This window comes from Dipteris shenzhenensis, chromosome 25, assembly GCF_047967505.1.
Source record: "Dipteris shenzhenensis isolate YYH24624 ecotype China chromosome 25, Dip_SZ_1.0, whole genome shotgun sequence".
NCBI classification, from domain to species: domain Eukaryota; kingdom Viridiplantae; phylum Streptophyta; class Polypodiopsida; order Gleicheniales; family Dipteridaceae; genus Dipteris; species Dipteris shenzhenensis.
Window position 1 is genome coordinate 21252215 of NC_141620.1, and position 15644 is coordinate 21267858.

The 15644-nt window shown below is 42.2% G+C and overlaps 1 pseudogene; it reads right to left on the bottom strand.

Moving 5' to 3' along the window:
• LOC147885596 (uncharacterized) overlaps positions 1-8421 on the bottom strand; it is a 46856-nt pseudogene extending 38435 nt beyond the window's left edge.
• Between the last annotated feature and the right edge of the window lie 7223 nt (positions 8422-15644).

A 15644-nucleotide genomic window follows, 5' to 3' on the forward strand; every position in this document is an offset into this window, starting at 1 on the left:
AAGGTATTTATAATTCATACCTATGGCATTTACAATGAGCCATTCTACTCATCCTCTCAATCCCATACAATATCATAGAAAATAGAAATAAGTGAGAGCCGCTAGGCTATCACTTGATACTCAAACTCTTATTAAACATAGAGAAAAACAATACCAATGCCAAATTAAAAATATCAATTTTTGGTGTCACATCTTTCCCCCCCCAGCAGATCCTCTCTAGTAATAGAGAGGATCTGCTGGCCCTCAAAGTGGTCGAGCATAGAAGAATTTAAGGCGATACTCATTGGTGCATCCGAGTATCACCATGCCATCAACATCCTCAAGCTGATAGGTTCCGTTCGTGAACTTATTTTTGACTCGATATGGTCCCTCCCATCGACCGATAAACTTTTTGTCTAGCCGCTTGTCCAGACGGCTATCAAATCTCATTACCAAATCTCCTTCTACAATATCTTTCTTCTTGCGTAATTTAGTGTCAAAACAGGCCTTGCACCTTTTTTGAGAAGATTCCAAGTTTTGTAAGGCCTGTAATTTGCATTCATTCAAGGCTTCTAGCTATACCAAGCATTGAGCATAGGCATCCTCCTATCCTTCTATTCTTGCAACAGCTATGCGAAGACTATGTATCTCCAATTCTATGGGTAAAATGCCTTCTATTCTATATACTAGTTGGAATGGTGTAAACCCAATAGCTAGCTTGTGTGTGGTTCTGTAAGCCCATAAAACTTCTACCAAGTGCCTATCCCAATGCCTTTTCTTGGTGTCTACAAGCTTTCCCATTGAATTGCACAACAATCCATTTGTTTTCTCAGCCAAGCCATTACATTGGGGATAGTATGGCATGGACATGCTATGATTTATCTTTAGCTTATGCACCACATCTTCAATTAGTTCATTTTTAAAAGAGGTTCCTCCATCAGTGAGAATTTCCAAAGGACAACCAAAGCATGAACAAATTTGATCAAAGAGAAATTTTACAACTGTGCTTGTCTTGCTATTGACTATGGCCTTGGCCTCTGCCCACTGAGTCGCATAATCTGTGGCCACCAATAAATAATGCTTGCCTTGAGATGAGCGAGGGAGTGGTCCCACAAAGTCCAACCCCCACCTGTCAAATGGTCCATATGCTAGAATATGCTTTAAGGGCCCAGGAATCAACTGTCGCCTTCCAAACCTTTGGCATACTTTACAACTTCGACACCATTCATATACATCCTTATGGAGGCATGGCCAAAAGTAACCTGCATTAAGAATTCTCCTAGCTGTGCTTGCTGAAGTAAAATGACCAGAGCATTCATGACGCATTTCTAGGATTCTCCTAGTCTCCATGGGATGAACCACCCAACGGAGCATGTTGTCTTTTCCCAATTTATAAAGAATGTCATCAACAATAGTATAGGGACAAGCCTTCCTTACCAATCTCTGCTTCTGTTGTGGAGTTAACCCTCTAGAAAACATGCCTTCTTCCACATATTGCTGAACATCTTGCAGTTCTGGCCATCCAGTGTCTACCAAAGAAACCACCCCCCGGTCTTGGATTACAATGGCTTGAGTAGCTAACTCATCTACCCTTGATTTTCCTTTCTGTTTATATGAACAAACTTGCAAAAATCAAATTGACTACATAGTGCCATAGCCTTTTGATTAAGCTCCTTCAAATGAGGACTTCTTGTCTTGTAATGCCCTTGCATTTGCTTTATAATAAGCTGAGAATATCCTCTTACTTCCAATTCTTTAACTTGACTTTGAAGACAACCCTCCGGACTAAGAATCAAAGCATTATACTCAGTTGCATTATTAGTTGTGATACCTAGAAGCTCTTGTCCTCTTGCCCATACTTCTTGACCTTTAGAATTCATCAAGACCATCCCCTCGGCTCCTTGTTGGCGTGAAGGACTAAAAGCCCCATCAAAATACAAAACAAAAGCTGTTGGTGGTATATCTCTTTCATCTTTAATGTTCTCCTTACATTTCTTTTCTTCTCCTAGATCCTCCCGTCCTGTGAGCAAATCTGCCATAGTGGACCTAGTGGTATTTTCAGTGACAAAAGAGAAAGAGAACTCTTGAATCTTTGACAACCATTTTGCAAATCTCCATCCAGGATTAGGCTTGCGATTTAGATATGCTAATACAAACTAAGAGGTAAGGAAGAAAAATGGTCGAGGTAATAAATAGGAGCGAAACTTTCTAACTGAAAACACCAAAGAGAGAGCTTGCTGCTCCATTTCTTCATACCTTATTTCCACATCTGTAAGCTGTCGGCTGGCATAATAGATGGGTTGCATTCTACCCACCTCTCCTTTTTGTAGTAATACAGCACCAACTGAATGCAAAGACACACTTGGATTTACATAAAAGTCTTGAGACCAATCAGGGAGCTTCAATATTGGGCCCTTACTCATGGCCTCCTTAAGTTGCTGGAAAGACTATTGTTACTCCACACCCCATTGGAAAGAAACTCCTTTTCTTGTCAACAAGTTCATGGGATGCACTATCTCTGTGAAATCATCACAAAAGCATTGATAATACTTGCTCTTTCCTAGAATTCTCCGAACACCAGTGACACTCTCAGGACTTGGCAATGCCATGATTGCTTGAACCTTGTCAGGATCCATTTGCAGGCCTTCTTCAGACACAATATGCCCCAACAAGACTACTTTTATTTGAGCCAAATGACACTTGCTAGGATTTAGACACCCTTTTGCTTCATTAATCCTAGCTAAGGCCATCTTTAACTTCTCCATGTGATCTATGCACCGAGAATAAATGCAAAAATTATCCAAAAACACCCTTATGAACTTTCCCAAGTAAGGCTTCAGGACTTGACTCATGAACCTTTGAAATATAGCTGGTGCATTGGTCAACCCAAAAGGCATTACTCTGTAAGCAAAAACTCCCCAAGGTATGACAAATAATGTTTTCTTTTGATCTTCTTCCTGAATACGAATTTGAAAGTACCCAGAATAGCCATCACATATAGAATACATCTCATGCCCTGCTACTTGATCTAGTATTTCATCTTGGAATAGCAAAGGAAAATGATCCCTCTTAGTGCATGCATTCAAAGGATGAAAGTCCACACAAACCTGCCACTTATTTCCTTTCTTTGGTATGACAACTACAGGGGATATCCATTCTGAATCATCAACAGGAAAGATGAATCCTGCCTCAATCCTGCCTCAAGTAGTTGTGTTACCTCTTTCTTTAGTGCCTCAGCTTGGATCCCCCCCAATCGCCTTAAGCGTTGCACAACTGGCTTGCTTTCTCGCTTTAACTCAATCTTGTGCTCCACAAGAATGACTGGTCAAACCTGTGAATAGCTTGTTGCAAAGAGACATGGAAAATCATCTAACATATCTAAGTGTACTGGATCTTCTCACTACCTGATAGAGAATCACCAAGAAGCTCTTCATTGTGTTGGCATCGTTTAGTGTGCTCCACATCCTCCACATGAAGTGTCTCTACAGAATCTTCTTGCACCACCGTCTTGTTCCTTCCCGACTCATCCCGATCAGCACCAAGACAAAGACTGAAGGCCACTCCTTCCACCTCACCCTCTAAGTTGGACTTCTCGGAGCCCCACCCTGTCGCTTCTTCTTCATTGTTTAAGTCAGAGCTTGAACTCTCTGATGTTGAAGACTCCTCCTTGACAACTTCCTTTTTGCGGCTTCTGATGTTGTAGCGCACCTTCTTATCATTTCCCTACAAAATCAATTCTCTAGTATCCCACTTTTGAATAGCCTTCACCTGGCGTAGCCAAGGCCTTCCCAAAATCAATGGATAGGCACGTGCATCTGGCTTGGTAGGGATCACCTAAAAAGTAGTCGGCACAGAAATTCTACATACATCTACTTCTAGATTCTTCACAACTCCCAAGGTCTTAACCCTAGTGTTGTCAGCCAATTTGATGCAATAAGGAGAGGTAGTACTAGAGTATTTTAAATCAGCATCTATCATGGTCTTCTTACTCATGACATTAATCGATGCACCTCTATCAATGTACACATTAGAAATCACTTCACCATCAATGATCACATCAACCACAGGTACATCATCACCAACATCTATATTTACCTTTTGAACAATAGGAATGGCACTTTTCTTCTTTTTCTTCTTTAACACTCTTATGCTTGCTAGCTTTCCCCATTCCTTCCGTAGTTTTGGAGACAAAGCAAGTAATTGACCAGAGGTGATATGAGCTTCCTTTTCTTTAAGGTCGGACAACAAGTCATAGCTTCCAATTCCTTGTCCTAAAGGAAAGTCTGACTAGCTAATTCTCCTTTTAGATGCCTTCTTTTTCTTACTATGGTGTTCCTCTTTCTGATGTTCCTCATTTACTTCTTCCTTGCTTTCTTTTTCTTCTTTTGCTCTACCACGCCCCCATTTAGCCATCATTACCTCTCTTTTCTCATCCCCTGAAGAAGCTTCTAACAAGGATACTTGTTTTTCTTCTTTCTTTCTCAATATAGGACACTCGGGGTGATAGTGACATTTTTCATTACATTCATAGCAAGTGACCCCACTCTTATCTCAAGGTCTATCTTCACTCTTTGGTGCTCTAGGTTGTCGTGCATTAACCAAATGCAATTTCAAATCAGCAAACTCTGCCATCAATTGGGAAATATTATGATCTAACTCAGAGGACTTTGGTACCTGAGGAGTGCCCATTACCTCCACCTTAGAAGTTGAAGCTGTTAAAGACACAAAAGAGGATTCGATCTTTAGAGAAGCTTCTTTCTTGGTCGCAATGTGAAGTGCCTTCACGTATGTTGTTGGATCTTTACTCATTACTTTTGAGCAATTTTTGGCATCATAGTAGCCACTAAACTTGCCAACTGCACCTTAAAAAGAGCTTCTCCATCTAATTCTTCGGCCTCATTAGCCTTATCCTAAGAAGGCTCATTGGCATGTTGTGAGGGAAGATGTTATTTCTTACTATCATGCACCCCAGCATTCTACTCTTTGTTGCTTTCTTCATACCTTGCCTTAGATTCAAAAGACTCTGAGTCATCCTCCCGATCACTAGGTATGTTCACCATTGTGGCTGAACTTTGTGGCTGCAATAAAAAATACAGCAAAGGCTTCCTTGTCCCAACACTTCCAGGGCTTATCTCTGTGAGAAGATGGTGATGATCTCGGTAATGGAACCACTGAAACCGGCCTCTAGCAAGCTAAAGGCAGTAAACCGTAACTAACTAGACTTCCACACTATTCACAGCCACAATGCATCATTTCCAGCCACTTCCATTAATTAAATATCACTTAGAAACACTCTTTGAAAAGAGGCTAGAGTGCCCGTGCTCAGAAGCCATCGGTATTTATTTAATTCTTATGGCAATGAAAAATGCTTTTACAATAAGAGCTCACCCCTTGCACTCTGCTTCATGGGCAAATCAACTGTCCAAGCCAATTCCTGGCTTCGAAATGCATCCAATCCCAGTATAAACTAGAACCCAATTGCTAAGGCAAGGCTAAGGCATTCCTACTGCCTGTGTCCAATCAAAAGCTATCAATGAATTCCGTAAGGCATCCACCTTGCTGGGTTTGGCAGTTCCACAATCCAGTGTCCAGCCTCTCAGGGCAACATAGATCTCAAACTGAACAACTACCTCAAGCAGTGTCACAAGATACGTTTCTAGATTTTGCTAAGCGTTTCGTCTAGAAACATGTTTAAAATTGTATTTTTAATAAATTATATATCAAACATAAATAACTATCTCCATATTCTCTCTCTTTCTTTGAAAAGAGCTCTCAAATACACACATACACAATGAGCACTCTCAAAAGAGACAAAAACAGTAACAGTCTAGCACTAGGGCGTTTCGCCTAATGCACTAGCATTTTGCTCGTTTCAGCGAAACGTTTCTACACGGTTCGTGTGGGCAAAACGCATTTTCTGGTTACATTAACCTCAAGGCAAGAAGAAATCCACAACACTATCTCTCTGGCACCAATCTAGACTCCCCCTCTGTGTCAGATTGACTGTCCACAGCCTAAATGACCAAAGAGAACTTGGTACAGCAAAAGAGCAAGGATAAGCTTAAAAAATGACAACTAGAAACAAAATGAAGATCAGAACGACCGTGCCCGCTGTTCTTGGAAGAGGGGCGAGCTGTGCCTCACACCTATCCTCTGTTTAGGCCCCCAGCAGTGCACAGTTGACCCTCAATCATGAACAAATGGAGGAATAATAACAAATGAGATTGAGTCAACTTCAAATAGCATCAATCCAGCTTCCCGATGCTCTATTCCAAGCGGGAGCACCTCCAGAGGGTAGCAGATCTATCCAGCAAGGGGCAGCAAGAGAAATGTGTAGCTTAGAGCGAGAAAGAAATAGGATTCAGCATGGAGAAGACCACAGGCAGGAATGGTGAATTTTGATAGTTGGCAATGAGGATCATTATGCATACAAGAGGGAGAGCCGTACAATCAGCAATCGCCCTCATGATGCATGACACTCAGCTGTACAACCAATTAATGCACCTTGGAATGTGTGCAAAACCCCATACAACCTGCATTCAGTCTCGGGATGAGTGCCAATAGTCCATACATGCAACCAAACCACCTCATAGTACGTGCAAATAGCCATACTACAACAATAGCTCTTACACAACCTCGTATGGCGTGTCCAAATGGCCCGTACAACTATATGGCCAATCAAAGCGCCTTGGTATGTGTGCACAATATCTGTATGGCCTAGAAATGCATGCAAATTGCCTCGATTTATGTAAAGGTGTTCATGGGAGAGAGAGAAAATCGCCGTACATTTTCGTGACATCTCCAAAGTCCAAGGTTAAAGAGAGAAATCCAGCTAGAGAGAGAAAGTCAACACTTAAGGAATCAGAAACTATTTCTATGCTCATGAAATACGCGCAGTTGCATGAAGAAGAAAATTATATGAAATAGCACATGAAATGTAAAGTTCTTCTATCCCATAGTTCAGAGAGGACTACATCTCGGATAGACACTTCTACCAAATCATGAAGAGACATTGCCATCAAATAGACCGTGGAGGGGCACTCCCATGAGCAGTCTGATCACGACGAAATCATCTCAGCTTCAATCTTGCCAAAAACTGAGTCTCGTAACAGTTGGTGCCTCATAAGACTTCCATGTACCAAACCATGCATATATGGCACGTGGCAGACGAGTTACCAACCCCCCTTGATCTAGCCTAGACCTAGACTTGACCGAATACACATTAATGGTTTGCTATCCAACACCCCCCCATGGGCGACTTCAAAAGACCACCAGTGAAGAATCTTGCTGCCAACAAACTCGCCAAGCTGGACACGTTTTTGTATTGGCTCGATTCTGTGTCAACTTTGATTCAAGCTCTTTGTTTATGACGAAACAAAGTGAAAACACCAAAAGTATTCTGCCCGTAATGTTTCATGGCTGATCAAACTCGAGCAGACAAACCATGAAAGACTGACAAAGGGACATGACTATAGATTGCGCCTCAACCCTACGGGGTATTTTGGGCTGCTTTTACAATGAGTTTATTGACTGTCTATCCGAGACTTCTCTGCCCTTTTAGAATGTGTATTCACCCCAATCCGAGCTGCATGCTTCCACCTCGCACAACCCAGCGAAATGCTCGACTACATGCATATACTCTTTTGCCTTCTCAGTTGCCTTATTTTTCTTTTCTGTATCTTCTCTCTTCTTGAAACAATACTCCTCGTCATGCCTTGGTTTCCCACAGTACGCACACTTTAGTTCTGGTTTCTTTATTTGCTTGCCCTTTTTAGCAGGTGTCTTCATAAGATAAGCACGCTCTGTGTCATAGCTCTCTTCAAGCTTCTGCCGACGCTCGTCATCCAACAGTGTGGCTATCATTTCACGATCCCTGCATACAATGGAGGTAAGCTTGAAAGCAAAACAGCCTTGATATAATCGTCCTCCGCCTTGACCTTCAAGTCGAGCAGCTGCCGCAAGATAGCTCTCATCCTGCTCAAGTGTTTACCCAACGTCATTGTATCCTCCATCTTTAAACTAAAGACTTCCTGCTTCAATATTACCTTGAAATTTTTGAGTCGGGCTCTGAATAGAGTTTCAAGCGCTCTCCCATAATCAATTCTCAGCTGCACTTGCTGCTATATCTAGGTGGTGGCTGTACCGAGCGCCAAGTGCTCTCCCTAGGATGCCAAGAGCCTGCCCACACTGATTCTGAATATCCCACTGGGTCTTCTTTCTCTACACAGGAAACAATAGGCCAGAGGCCCTTCACGGGGCGCACCATCAATTGCCACGAAGGAAAGTTGACACTGGTGAATGTAACTAGTTTCACACTCTCCCTAGGATGCCAAGAGCCCATTGATTCCGAATATCCCACTGATTCCGTATATCCCACTGCAAGACATTGTCAAGGTCTTCTTTCTCTAAACAGGAAACAATGGGCGAGCGGTCCTTCTCCATCATGTACAGGCGCACCATCCGAAGGAAAGTTGACTCCGGTGAATGTAACTAGTTTCACACTCTCAGACTTCGACTCCATTACAGGACCTTTCGCTCAGATGAGACGCTCTACAAACCTCGCATGCAGCTCACGAAAACACTCTTCAAAATCTCTGAGGCCATCAGAATACCTAGCTCTGATACCAACTGAAGGAATCGGAGACTATATTCTATGCCAATGAAATACGCGCAGATGCATGAAGCAGAAACCTGCATGAAATAACACATGAAATGCAAACTTCTTCTATTCTATATTTCAGAGAAGACTACATCTCGAATAGATGCTTCTACCAGATCATGGAGAGACACCGCCATCAAATAGTTAGTGGAGGGACACCGCCATCAGCACTCTGATCACGGTAAAATCATCTAAGCTTCAATCTCGCCAAAAACTGAGTCTCGTAACATGCAGTTGGTGCCTCGTAAGACTTCCATGCACCAAACCATGCATATATGCCACTTGGTAGACGACTTACCAACCCCCCTTGATCTAGACTATTGACCTAATACTCATCCATGGTTTGCTATCCAACAAACACTTGCAACCACATGCACACAAGGGACTACCACGTGGCACATTAAAGCCCCTAACCCTCTTACCAATGACATACTTATGTCCTTCCTTGGGGTCAACTTTTTGACCCCTCTTTTCCTTGCCTTTGGCCTAGCATTTGGGCCTAGTAGGTGCAAGTTGATATGTGGTTATTAGCATATACAATATCAACATGCTAATCTGTTTGATTTTAAAGAAAATTGCACATTGTTCAAATGCAGGTTAAATCTCTTTCACGAGACTTATCTTGGCGCTAATATTCTCAGCATTTATATTCTTAGCTTTAATATTCTCGGCATTATCTCGACACCCACGTAAGGATCCATTCCCTTGGATTATAACTCTTTGGAGAAGGAAGCACTTTGCCTCCCCACCCACACTATGTGTGGTTATAATAATTATATATTTATATATTATGATATCAATATTTTCAATTGTTGCTCGCTTGTTTCCAACTTGAATTCTTACAACATTCCTCTCTTTTAATGCATGCTATCGATGCGAGGGAGCAAAGAAATAGAAGATGGATCCCAGAACAACATAAGAAAAGGCTGAATGGATTTGTGAAAAAAACAAGCTCCAGGATAGGACACCTACTCTAGAAATTGACGTATAGCAAATAAAAGACATGAAAGTGACTCCGAAAGAAGAGAATTGCAAAGCAATGGAAGAGCTGAAAACAAAAAGGCCACTCTCAGGGAGGAGATTGTGGCCATGTAGGAAACAATGCAAGGCACACATGCTGAGCTTAAACAATAAATCAGCAATGGCGAAGCCAAGAAGATGGAATGGAAAGATGTGGTAAAAAAGGGCACAATAGCCCCAAAGAAAGAATTCATCTTAGAAGCACTTGAGGAGGAAAAGAGATTGACCAACAAAGTACTTAGTCTAAAAGTCTTAGTGAGGGGCCTACCAATGGGAGGCACTACAATGGGAGATGCCAAGATATTGTTTACCAAAATGGGGGTCAATCTCATTTGCGAGGCAACCTAGAGGGTGGGCAAACCAGAGGCGCTTACCAAGTCACTAGTGCTAAAATTCCAGATAGCCATGGAGAGAAAAACCCTCATGAGCATGACAGTGACTTTGAAGGAAACCAGGATCAGCTACCTAGATGATGAGCTTACACTTTTACAACAAGAGCACCGAAGGGAAGGTATGGTACGAGTAATGACAGTGAGAGAAGCAAGGAAATGGGCTGTATATAGGGATGGTAGGGTGATCATCCGAGAAAGAGGAGATAAGGAAGAGAGGGATGAGAAGAGGGAGAATTATGACAGTTTCGAGCTCCTTTTGATAACTAACACGTCATATGAGGTGGTTCTTCCTTACACATAGGATGTCAGATCTTTTCGAGGAGACTCGACCACTGGATGGGGGTTCCTATCGGAAGAGAAGCCACCTATTCTCATCACCAACCCAGATGTGTGGCACACATATGCATGTTCCCTCTATGATGCCTAGACGCATACACCACCGCATATGTCCTCTATGCCCAAGCCCACCACCTACCACTTGTTCACCACACAGAATGCATGGGCTATGCTTTGATGATTACACAATCGGAAAGTGCATGACCATGATGGCCTACGGGCTGAGCACTTTCACTACTACACACAGATCCTATTGCGATGCTTGAGTACCGATGTTTAGCATGCGCAAGGCGCTAATCATCGGTATTGGAAGCGGGCTTCGTTAAGGGTCGCTATATAGCGACTTTAGGTGAACATTGCTATATAGAGACGCTTGCCTAAAGTCGCTATATAGCAACCCTTATGAGATTGGTAATGGTCGTTATATAGCGACACTGAGACAGTTTCCTATAGCAACGTTTTACAAAGAGTTTTTTTCCCATACCAACCTTAAAAGATAGTTTTTTCCAATGATTTTTTTTTTTCATTTTCATACATGTTTGATCCTTTGAGAGAATAAAAGTATAAGAGCATGTACATCAAGCCTTTGAAGCTCATATATTCAAGGCCAAGTTTGAGATGAAAAAAATTAATGAAGAGCATTTACATCAACGACTTTAGTCTAACATGCCAAACAAGTCTATCTCTAACTCTATACCAAGTTGATCTCCTATATCATCATCGTACTCTAGCATCGTACATTCACCTAAGAGTACTTGATCATCTTCTTCAATAAAGTGTGGTGATTCTTGATGATCATCATAAGTTCTTCCTCAATATCGTGATCTCCATCTTCCTCCTGTACGATGTCATTATGTGCATCTTCCTCTTGGCTCATATTATGATCTTCATCTTCTTTGCTAGATCCATCTGGATCAGCTGGATCCGACATTGATAGTGGCATCTCCATATCCACATCTCTATCTTCAAAATTTAGCTTACTTCGTGGTGCAACTTGGATCATGTACCACCATCTTGGATCAAAACGATCCAGATGAAAAACCACCTATATTGAAGATGGGTGCCAAATGCCATCAAATTTATATATATGAAATTATGCTTAAGTACATGTATCAATGGATCTTTAAAAACGAAAGCTTCGATTAATTAAATCATTAGTATGCACCTACTCACAGTGCTCGGGAAGAACAAAAGTATCACTTTCATCAGTCCAAAGTTAGTGGAGTCTATTGCAACGAAACTGCTACTATCTTTTCTCACTGTCGCATGGGGACCGTTGTAAATAGTTCTAAACCATTTTACATCAAGAATGAAAATACTAAATCGTTTGAAATCAACTTCATAGATTTCGCGTATGGTTCCATAATAATCCAACTGTGAGGAGAGAAGATTGATATTCGAAGCACTTGCTCAGGTATCTTGTGTGAAGTTAGCCATAACTCCACAATCATACGTGTCTCTCTTTGAATCGATGCGTTCCACGCAAAAATGTCATCCATATGACCATAATGCACTGTACTTTTTGTACTGTAAAAGAGCATCATTAAAACAATGAAGATGCATCTATTTTATAGTGTATATTGCCACAAATAATTACTTAATTACGTCAAGAGGTAAGAAACTTACATGCATCATACATCCAGATGATAACTCTCGCTCGCACTTGTTTATTATCTCTCCATCGCATTCGGCTTTACATAGAGCCAGTTGTAGCCAATCAAGTGACATGTGAGTGGGGAGAAGGGTGAGATCCCGTGGATATGGTGCAATCGCCTGTACATTACTCTGAATCTCGTCCTTGCATTTATTCCTTCTGCTTTAGCCGCTTCATATCTCTCAATCCACTTTTGCATCTCTTTGCTATTGAGGATACAAAACTTATTAAATTTCTCCATTTGCTCTTCACACATCTTTCTTTCAATCCTTTTTTCTTGGGAAACCTTGCCAACGATGTGATCATCATCCTTATTATGCCAAGCTTGCGGCATATCGGGATCCGTGGATGCAAGAAACTCCGTGATATATACTAATGACTCTTGCACAAGCCATCCCTCTACCATGCTTGCTTCTAGTCTTGCTCTTTGTCTTACAAATCCCTTCAAAGTTTTCATAAACCGCTTGAGAAAAAACATCCACCGACTATGAATGGTACCTACAATGGCTACCTCATCAACTATGTGCACAAGCAAGTGCACTTGAGTTGTCACAATGCTCAAGGGAAAGTGCTTCTCAAGCAAGCATACACCTTCGATGGATTCCACCCTACCCTTCTTGATGCTCGATATGGATATATCTTTTTGAGCTATTTCACATGCCCATGTAAGATATATTCATAATCAGTCTACAGATTATTCAGCTTAAATTGAAGAAAATGCAATCATTGTGATTTGATAGTAAGCATACCTCACAATACCATTGATCTTGAATATAGCATTTCTAACATCTTCTTTTAAGCACCCTTTTATTGTAATTGGGAGGATGAACTATCAAAGCAACAAAGAAGTCATGTCAACAATATAACATAATCATAATTACACTAACGCATCACGATTATCGATACACTAATCCTACAACTTAGAATACTTGTAAGACCTTGTGCCAATCATGGGACTTGAGCCCATTAAGCTTATTGTCCTTTGAAAATGCTTCTTTCAAGCAACGCATGTACCCTGTGGGTGCTTGAAAAGAGGCAATGTTCGCCTTGACTGCTGCCTCCTCTCTCATAGAGAGGATCCATGTTGCTTTTGGGAGGATAACTTTTCCTGAAGCACTCACTTGGGGCCACAAATGAGACATCCTATTCATAGCATGCAAATCTTCTTGCACTCCTCTCGAGTCTTTGGAACTAGCCAAGTGTGCCCAAATAGTAGGCCCCTCATTCTTGAAGATATGCATGGGATCCAAGAGATGATTGATCTGTAACTGACCCCAATAAGGAAGCTCATAAAAGATCGATAGCCTCTTCATACCATGAGGAGGTTTCTCTCCATTCGCCCTCCAAGCTTGAATCCAGTCACTAACCATCAAATATGGTGGTGGTGGATCAAGCTGACCTCCACGTGCGAGATGGTCCAATAGAAGGTATCGAGCATGACCTTCATAAACATTTTTCCTCATATGTTTGGAGTATCATGCAAGCAATTTCAAACCCGGTCCACAAACAAGATAAGCATGGTACCCACTTGTGACAAGTCCTGCACGCGTGCATGAATGTGTTAGTATAAGACAAGCATGCGAAAGAGAGTCATAAAAGCATAATCCTATATTATACATTTAAAGACACAACCACGTACCTACGCACTCTCCATATCCTGGGTAGTCATGCATGGTCCACATCAAGATACCCCTAACCAAAATATCATTGGTATGTCTAGGAGCTCTGGAAATATCAAGACTTGCACTCCTCTCCATAAGATCTGTAACTCCTCTATTAAAGGTGCCATGTACACATCCATATTTTTGGCCTTATACTTCCCTGGCACAAGTAGTACAAGCATGAGGTGTCCCTTCTTTATTGTTAGCCATGGTGGAATATTGTAATTCACCAAATCTATGGGCCATGTCGACCAAGATGTCGAGGGTAACCCAAAAGGATTCATGCCGTCCATGGCGGAGCCCAAGATGTAAGTTACATCGCTCCCTCGCAAAGTCCGGCCACTGATTGCTTATGTGCTTCCAACCGGTATCTGCTCACCCTAGAAGTCATCTCTATATCATTGTTCCCCACACTTTGGACAACTAGCCAAATCTCATGCTCACAATGAAAGAGAATACAGTCATAACGGCAAGCATGGATGGTATCATAATCCATACCCACCGTTGTTAGCATCTTCTTCGCTTCATCTCTTGATGCAAGCATGGTATTTAGTGCAGGTAACATCTTTTGGAGCAACCTATCACAATTCAAACATACAAAGGCTTCAAATAATGATGATTCTCAAAACAAACAATATCCAAATGATGAGTCAAATTAATGTAGGAGCTAACCTCATTAAGGCCGATACACTTGTATCCGACAACCCATACTTTGCTTGTAGATTTAAGATTGAGAGACAAGCATGTAGTTTAGACATCCTAGCACCCTCGTACAACTATGTTGATTGCAACTCTCGCATTTTGACCTCAGACTCTGACATCATGTGTACATGTGATGTAGTGCCCTAAAAATAGAATCCACCATGTCCACCATACCCTCATCATCATCCGAGAGACTATAGTCTTGCTCAAAGTGTGAAGGTATGTGCACACCCTTGCCACCCTCCTCATCCTGTTTCAAGATTTCGTGTAAATATAAGATCTTGTCTCAAGGTTTCGTGTCATAATGGGGTGGTAGCAAGCTAAGGGTGTCCACTTCCGGACCACTTTCGGGTGAGTGTGACACCCGCTCGAGTGAAAATACAAAGGTTTTGCTTCGGTCTCCAATCCCTCGATCGAGGTATTAGCACCAATGACAATCACACACGAGGACAACCGAGCCAAGCCAATACCTCGCTCGAGGTACTGGGCTTTTTTCACCGGACCGAGCCTCTACCTCGATTGAGGTTTACTGGCAAGCCACCTATACATGCCACATCTACCTCGTTCGAGGTATTCTGGCAATCCAGCTCAACCTCGATCGAGGTAAGGTGGCATGTCCAGCATACCTCGATCGAGGTATGTCCCATCCGACAGGGCAGATGACATACCTCGATCAAGGTATGCTGGACCGATGACTTGGCATCCGGCTGCTGCCGACATACCTCGATCGAGGTATCGTGGCATGTCAATACCTCCATCGACGTGATTGCACCGAGATGTATGGGCATGTCACAATACCTTGATCGAGGTATCCTGCCATGTCAATACCTCCATCGACGTGGATGTACCGAGATGTGTGGGCATGTCACAATACCTCGATCGAGGTATCGCGCATGTGAATACCTCGATCGACTGAGATGTATGGGCATGTCACTATACCTCGATCGAGGTATCCTGGCATGCATGCAAAATACCTCGATCGAGGTAGCTAAACCCTAATTTTTCTTATAAAAGGAGAGCGACCCCCCTCATTCCGCATACCTCGATCGAGCTCCTCCTCATCCAGCGATTTCGGATTTGCGGGACATCGACGGAATTGCGCGAGCGACGGAGAGCCACCAACGGACATCGACGGAGATGGACGGAGCCGGAGCGGGAGAGTCCAGGTAGGGTTTTTTTATGCAGCATTTTCTTTTTGGTAAAATTTAATTAAATTTTAGTTTATAAGAAAAATTATAAAA